Here is an 8,194-nt window from a genome sequence, read left to right as displayed (position 1 = left end):
CTTGTAAGCAGTTGTGCAAAACACGGCACATTGGCTCAGCTCGCTTCAACACTAGGCTATCGACCAGCTAACAATCAACAATCTGCTGTCTAACATATAAGAAACTATGTATCTTGTTACAGTGGTTCATGCAGTTAACTGAGGCCACAATGTAAATTCCAAACGTTCACACGCTAGTCCAGCGTTCATGTGGAACACTCACATTGAACTCGGCTTCATAAAAAACTTGAAAAGCATAAGTTAAGCAATTTTATACATCTCAATGATTCATAGAACATAACAAACATATACTAGTTAATAGCAAAAGACAAAGTTGTGAGAAGGTTTACAAATTAGGAAAAAACAAGCAAGGCTTCTCTGAGCAAAGGGCCTCCCGGCAGGCTTAAATTTCCTGGAGTTCACTCTGGTTTTTTCTTGTTGCCACCATACAGGGTTAGGTTCTCTCATTCCATAATAACCAATTATAATTGTGTTCTCAGCTGGAATGCTGAATTTAACCATGCAGTGTACTGACCAGCTGAAAGTCTTGTGCATTCCATTAAATTTAAGCGCCGCTATTTGCAGAAATAAGCAGACAACAATGCCTCTTGTCCGCGCACCTGTCCCAAAAACCTCCGTGCAGCCGTGCCAGCTTGTCCTCGGTCCATGGATGAACTGGAGGAAAGTGCATTCCAGACTAGGATGCAGATGTTTTCGCTTGTCCCTGCACTGCAATTAGGAAGTAAAACGTATGAATCAGCTTCTTTTAGATTGCGTTGGTCATTCTACCTAGTAACTACCAATGTAGGAATACCTGGAGGACGGGTGGTTAGACGACGGCAACGAGGGATAGCCATCTCATTTTGTGCAGTTCTACTAAAACTGAGGTGTGTGCTTTTGATTGCGCGGATAGAAACGATATGGAGACAGACATCCCGAAACGATATGGAGATAGACATCCCTGTTTGCGCAAATACGAAATACGGTTATTTAAACAGTGACAGATATTTGCAGTGGCGTATGATTAACAGCAGCATCTATTGTGTTATAATTGGCACTAGATTGACAGTATGAAAGTGTCCTTAAGTAAGTAGCATCACATCACATCAACACTGCCACTAGATTAACATGCAGAACAATAGCATTAGTTTTACTATCATGAGAGTAGCACATGGTTAGTAAATGTGCAATCAAATTTGTGCAGTTCCACTGGGATGAAGGAATGTTAGCGGTGTGAGATTTAAGTGTAACTGAAAAAACACAATTCATGGGAAATAAAGCAAGACGGAAGCACTTCATAAAATGGTGGTGGCATTGCTTCAATTTATCGACGGCACTAGACCATTACTTATAGTGACATTAGGTGGCATTGCTTAATGCTTCATGTGATTTTACATTAACGGTAGCGATATGGGCGTAGGGATAGCAGAGGCATAAAGTGGAGAGGCAGATGTGGTTGCCGAGAGCGACAAACACTCAGGCAGCATGTCTGCATTTGTCCCATTTTTTATCTCCTCGGCGACATTTTCCTATGTGAGCACAGGAAATCTAGACCTGCTCATTCTCATTTGCGTTGCCCCCCAACACCCGACACTTTCTTTCCTTTTTCAACCAAGAGATAGGTCCACTTCCCCCCCCCCCACCCTTCGCCATCCACCATGCTTTCTTCGTCTTTTCAACCAAGAGACCGGTTGAGTAGCCAGTATCTACTACTTTCCCCCGTTTCCTCTTAGAACCAAGTCCTAGATTCATGCTACAGCTTTCCCACTTTCTTCCATGTTTGAACCAACTCTTAGAGTCGACTGTATGAACTAGCTTTACCTCTAATAATAGTAAAAGTCTAGGTGGCTTTGGAACAGCGGACGGAAGTAGAAAAAGATCCACACGAAGCCAAGTGGGGAGCTGGGGCAGTAGAGCAAGGCAGGTTTCGAAGGAACATATACCTGTGGGTCGTCGGCATGTGGCAAAGACGGCGTCGGGAGGCCGCATCTTGGCCACAATACCACAGGGAGGAAGAAGGGGTCGGAGGCCCTCCGGAGCCGGCGCTCTCTTGGAGAGAATGGCACGGACGCCGATCGGGACGCGCAGGCAGCCGTTGGTCTCCTCCCTCGCCGCCGACAACAGCGTGAACGATGCACCTACACCCCTCCCCCGGTCGAGGTTGTCCGGTCGGATTTGTGACCAGCCGTGAGCTGAGAGAGAGTGTGGCCACCTATGTCTTGCTTAGATCTGGAGAGCATGAGAGAGTGAACGAGAGGAACCCTAGTAAAGCAAGCGCTAAGGCTCCTACTTATATATGTAGTGGAGTGATTTTGTTGTACCAGCTTCAAAAAAATGCGCTCCTACGTGTACCCGCGAGTGGGTGTGAGAGAACTAGTGCGTGCGTGCACCGCTTCTCTTCGTGAGAGTACAATATACTATGCCCAAAGAACGTTCGCCACAAGAGTAATAGTATAAGTGTGTGACGTGTGAGCTAAAATAAAATGTGCGCGACGTCTTTTGTTTTTAGAAGTTCTGAGGGTAGGGTGCGAAGATCACATATGTGTGTGACATCTACCTGCAGATAGACGGTGGGTGCGAGAGGTCTCGGGCGGGTGCGTGTGCGTGAGAGAGAGGGGGGCACGTATCAATGCAATGCATGTGTCCGTAAATCATTATCCGACAAACGTTCGCCACAAGCCTTTTCCTGACGAACGCCGTAAAAACTGTTAGATCGGCATCCGACGGTGTCAGTTTTGCCATATCATTTAACAGAATAGCCACTCCTCCTACACACAAATTTTCCACGTGAGTGTTAGCAACTGCCGTATGCTCCCACCGTTCCAAAATGCAGTGCATGTAGCTTTATTGAAAATTCGAACCTCGCAAACTTTTATCGAGTTTTCATGTACCAAATTGCACATGTAGAATACCCTGTATATATAATTTCATTCATCTTCGAGAGGTAACTATAAATATGGGGGAGGAGTCTACAAAGAAAGACCATTGTATCACCTGCAGCAATTTCAACCATCCTTTGGTGTGGAGGAATATCATAGGAACTCTATATGATATGATTTTTATAGGATTTTTTACTTTAGAGCCAATTGGTTCATAGGAATAGATTCATATACTCCACATTTCAAAGGAAATAAACATGATATCGTTTCTATAGCTTTAGAGCCACTTGTTTCATATGAATGGATTCCTATACTCCCATAATTTCAAAGGAAAATAAACATTAGCGTATATTCAATAGAAAAGTTCCTATGATATGAACCAAATTACATCTCTTTTCTAATCCCTCCTCATAGGAATTGAGATACATGTCATCTCTAGATTCAATAGAAAAGTTCCTATGATGTCAACCAAATGACATCTCTTTTCCAATCCCTACTCATAGGAATTGAGATACTCCATGTCATCTCTTTCCCTACAACTTCCATGTATACATCTTATATTCCTAAATAGCTAGTACAACCCACTAGTAGCTTTTTTCCAAGACATGCAACTATGGCACAAGAACTATATAGTGTGCGAATAACCTGAAAGATGGTCGCTGGATGAAGCTAATCCGACAGTGCAGAGATGGCAAATCCAAGCACTACTGGTCGTTGGATATCATCAGCATTCCACCAGATCTGCCACATGTACAATTTAGAAGACTCCATGGTTGAACTTAAGCATAATGCACAAACTTCAAAACACATGCACTTCTCCTTTGTTTCTTCCGTATCATAATTGATTTTTTTCTAAATGAAATGCCATTATTTGTTTTTTACTTTATGCTTTACAATGCACAACCCCATGAATCTTAACATTTTTATAAAACTAATTGATTTTGAATGAGATAAACTATGAGAACTAAACGAACATCTACATCATGCATATATGACTCAAAGCTTTACAAGCTATAGTGTGTATTTATTCATAATTTGGTTTCGAAATCCCAAGCGTTCAATGCATGTGTACCTTACTAGTTTTGAGTAGAGTAATAAATTTCACGCGGCCCCGGGTATATCAAAATGCAGGGCCCATGCATCATTGCCTTTCGGTCGAACCTACGTCCACAATTTTTTGTACATACTATATCTCCACTGGTCCCCGAACCTAAAATGCTGCCTCGTTCCCCTAAACCCAAGCAGCCCACACATATTTAAGGCATCGACTCGAACTCAATCCCTCTCCCGTTTACTACGACGTGGCCCCGCACGCCCTAGTAGTAGTCCTACAAACCCTACCGCCGCACGCATCATCGGTTTTCTTCAAGAGGACGAGGGAGAAGCCGATTTGTAGTGGAGGCGCTTTCAAAATGATCTTTAGTGGAGACCCCTACCCTAGGGTGCCCTAGGTAGCTGCCGCACGCATCATTGGTTTTCTCTTTTCTTTATGCTCTTGCGCCCTAGAGTGAAATGATGGTTGCTTCGTCCGTCCAGCTTAATGCGGGAAAGGTGGGGCTTTGTGATTTGACCCCTCATCGCTCATTTTCTACTACTGCGGCGCTACGACCGGGGTGCCTCCAATTCCAACCGCTGCTCCAAACTGTAATTTGGTGCATCGCACGTGGAACAAGACGGTGGATGAGCCACATGTCGGCCAAAGGGGTCCTGTTAAGTGTGTCGCCATTTTGTGTGCGGACTGACCCTGCTTGAGTCGCTACGCCAACACGACAGGTGCAGCCTACCACTTGGTTTTGCTCCTTGGTGAATCCCGACTATATTGATCTAAAAAGATACGTACTGAACTACCCTCTCCGTCTCTTTTTTTAGACGTCTCGGTTTATAGGGTGTGCACGTAGTTCTAGGTCATCCATTTGACTAACTAAATCTGAGTTACTATGTCACAAAAAGTATATCATTGGATTATTAAGCGGATGTAGTTTCTAAACATATACTGTTCATCACATATATAGCCAGTTAAATTCTCAACCTAGAACGACGTGCATGCCATGTAAACCGATACGGAGGAAGTATAGTAGTAAAAATGAGGTGATTTTACCGAGCGATCGGCGGGGGAGCATGGCCTATCATACTACGTGGTTTGAGATGATGGCAAACCGAAGTGTGAAATAATGGTTGCTTCGTCCGTCTGGTAAGGTGCGGCATTGTGATTTGACGTCTCATTGCTCATTACTACTACTACTGGGGCGGTACGACTGGGGTGTGTCCCCCTGCTGTTCTGCACTATTATTTGGTGCTTGACATGTCGACCCAGTTGCTATATGTCCCACATGTCGGCGACAGGAAGTACAGAATTCATGAAAGCGAGCGTCGACGGAGGAGTACAAGACACGGCTTGGGTTTTTGTTGCTTCGCGCGATCCATCGATACAAACTCGGACTAAAAAAAGGTGAGGGCGGGTCTTTTCCCGCGCGGCAGGCAGGGGAGTTTGGCATAGTCTGTTCGAGGCAAGGAGGCAGGAAGGGGAACAAGCAAATAAAGGTTGAGCGACTTAGTTTTGGGAAAATCTGATTTTACGGAGTACGTACCCACTAGGGTTTATAGGGCTCATCTACAAAACATTCGTGTTTCTGTTTTATAAGTCTCAATTCTACTACTAGTAGTAGCACCATCACATGTTGGATTTCGAGGGGCGTTAGATCACCCAATCCAAGCAGTGTCAAGAGAAAACTGACCAATGCATGTAGAAGTTCATGGAAATTTAGTGGTCATTCATGCATTCGTTCTAATTAATGCCTCGGTAAACATAACTTCTTGAGAAAAACGAGCGTACTAATTACTTGTGCAAACTAGGAGTACGAAATTAATTCGACCACTCACCATCTACCTTGGTTGGAGAGATTTTGAAATTGATCCATAAACTGGAAAGGAGGGAGTAGTAACTTTTGTCTCGATTACTATTTGTGGCCTTGTATAGATGCAAAATGTATTTTTTTATAGTGGCCTTGTATAAGTAAATGGAGGGATTACTAAAGGACATATATATTCCAAACAATATGGTAATCTCTCTAACCAAGGGAGTAGGGACGAGGAGTAAATGGAGGGAGTACTAGTAATATTTTCTCCTCGTCCTGCGAGCCACCGCGCGCGTGGGCGAGGGAGCGGGCGTAAGGCATAGTAAGCAAGCTTCACCTCATCCTGCGAGCCACCACGCCCGTGGGCGGGGGAGACGGCGTACTAAGCAAGCTTCTCCTCGTTCTGCGAGTTGACGGGACACATCAAAAGTACTCCAGTGTATAGAGCCTTGCCTCTAAGGTAGGCCCCACATGGTCTGCATCTTTTTTAACATAGCGCGTCAAGTCGCAATTTGTTTGTTCACCCGTGGTAGATGATCCTCCCTCCATCAAGTGGACAACCAGTACACGTGTCAAGTTACCACGTGGGCTTCCTTTTCGTACAGAAATGAGCTCCACCGTGTACCCGTGCGGGTGTGGTTGGGAAAGAGACGGGAGTATGTGCGCCGTGCGTGCACCTCTTCTCTTCGTGCACGTCCCCCACCTACATGGGTGTGTGTGAGAGTGTTGGGGAACGTAGTAATTTCAAAAAATTCCTACGCACACGCAAGATCATGGTGATGCATAGCAACGAGAGGGGAGAGTGTTGTCCACGTACCCTCGTAGACCGAAAGCGGAAGTGTTAGCACAACGCGGTTGATGTAGTCGTACGTCTTCGCGGTCCGACCGATCAAGTACCGAACGCACGGCACCTCCGAGTTCAGCACACGTTCAGCTCGATGACGTCCCTCGAACTCCGATCCAGCCGAGTGTTGAGGGAGAGTTTCGTCAGCACGACGGCGTGGTGACGATGATGATGTTCTACCGACGCAGGGCTTCGCCTAAGCACCGCTACGATATTATCGAGGTGTAATATGGTGGAGGGGGGCAACGCACATGGCTAAGAGATCAATGATCAATTGTTGTGTCTCTGGGGTGCCCCCTGCCCCCGTATATAAAGGAGCAAGGGGGGAGGCGGCCGGCCTAGGAGGAGGGCGCGCCAAGGGGGAGTCCTACTCCCACCGGGAGTAGGACTCCTCCTTTCCTTATTGGAGTAGGAAAAGGGAAGGGAGAAGGAGAAAGAAGGAAGGGGGCGCCCCCCCTCCCTAGTCCAATTCAGACTAGTCCATGGGGAGGGGTGCGGCCACCCTTTGGGGCCTTTCTCTCCTTTCCCGTATGGCCCATTAAGGCCCAATACGAATTCCCGTAACTCTCTGGTACTCCGAAAAATACCCGAATCACTCGGAACCTTTCCGATGTCCGAATATAGTCGTCCAATATATCGATCTTTACATCTCGACCATTTCGAGACTCCTCGTCATGTCCCCGATCCCATCCGGGACTCCGAACTCCTTCCGTACATCAAAACTCATAAACTCATAATAAAACTGTCATCGTAACGTTAAACGCGCGGACCCTACGGGTTCGAGAACTATGTAGACATGACCGAGACACATCTCCGGTCAATAACCAATAGCGGGACCTAGATGCCCATATTGGCTCCCACATATTCTACGAAGATCTTTATCGGTCAAACCGCATAACAACATACGTTGTTCCCTTTGTCATCGGTATGTTACTTGCCCGAGATTCGATCGTCGGTATCTTAATACCTAGTTCAATCTCGTTACCGGCAAGTCTCTTTACTCGTTCCGTAATACATCATCTCGCAACAAACTCATTAGTTGCAATGCTTGCAAGGCTTAAGTGATGTGCATTACCGAGAGGGCCCAGAGATACCTCTCCAACAATCGGAGTGACAAATCCTAATCTCGAAATACGCCAACCCAACAAGTACCTTCGGAGACACCTGTAGAGCACCTTTATAATCACCCAGTTACTTTGTGACGTTTGGTAGCACACAAAGTGTTCCTCCGGTAAACGGGAGTTGCATAATCTCATAGTCATAAGAACATGTATAAGTCATGAAGAAAGCAATAGCAACATACTAAACGATCGAGTGCTAAGCTAACGGAATGGGTGAAGTCAATCACATCATTCTCCTAATGATGTGATCCCGTTAATCAAATGACAACTCATGTCTATGGCTAGGAAACATAACCATCTTTGATCAACGAGCTAGTCAAGTAGAGGCATACTAGTGACACTCTGTTTGTCTATGTATTCACACATGTATCAAGTTTCCGGTTAATACAATTCTAGCATGAATAATAAACATTTATCATGATATAAGGAAACAAATAATAACTTTATTATTGCCTCTAGGGCATATTTCCTTCAGTCTCCCACTTGCACTAGAGTCAATAATCTAGTTCACATCGC

This window comes from Aegilops tauschii, chromosome 7 (assembly GCF_002575655.3).
Source record: "Aegilops tauschii subsp. strangulata cultivar AL8/78 chromosome 7, Aet v6.0, whole genome shotgun sequence".
NCBI lineage: Eukaryota > Viridiplantae > Streptophyta > Magnoliopsida > Poales > Poaceae > Aegilops > Aegilops tauschii.
The sequence above is the reverse complement of the archived record's forward strand: the minus strand, read 5'-3'. Positions refer to the sequence as shown.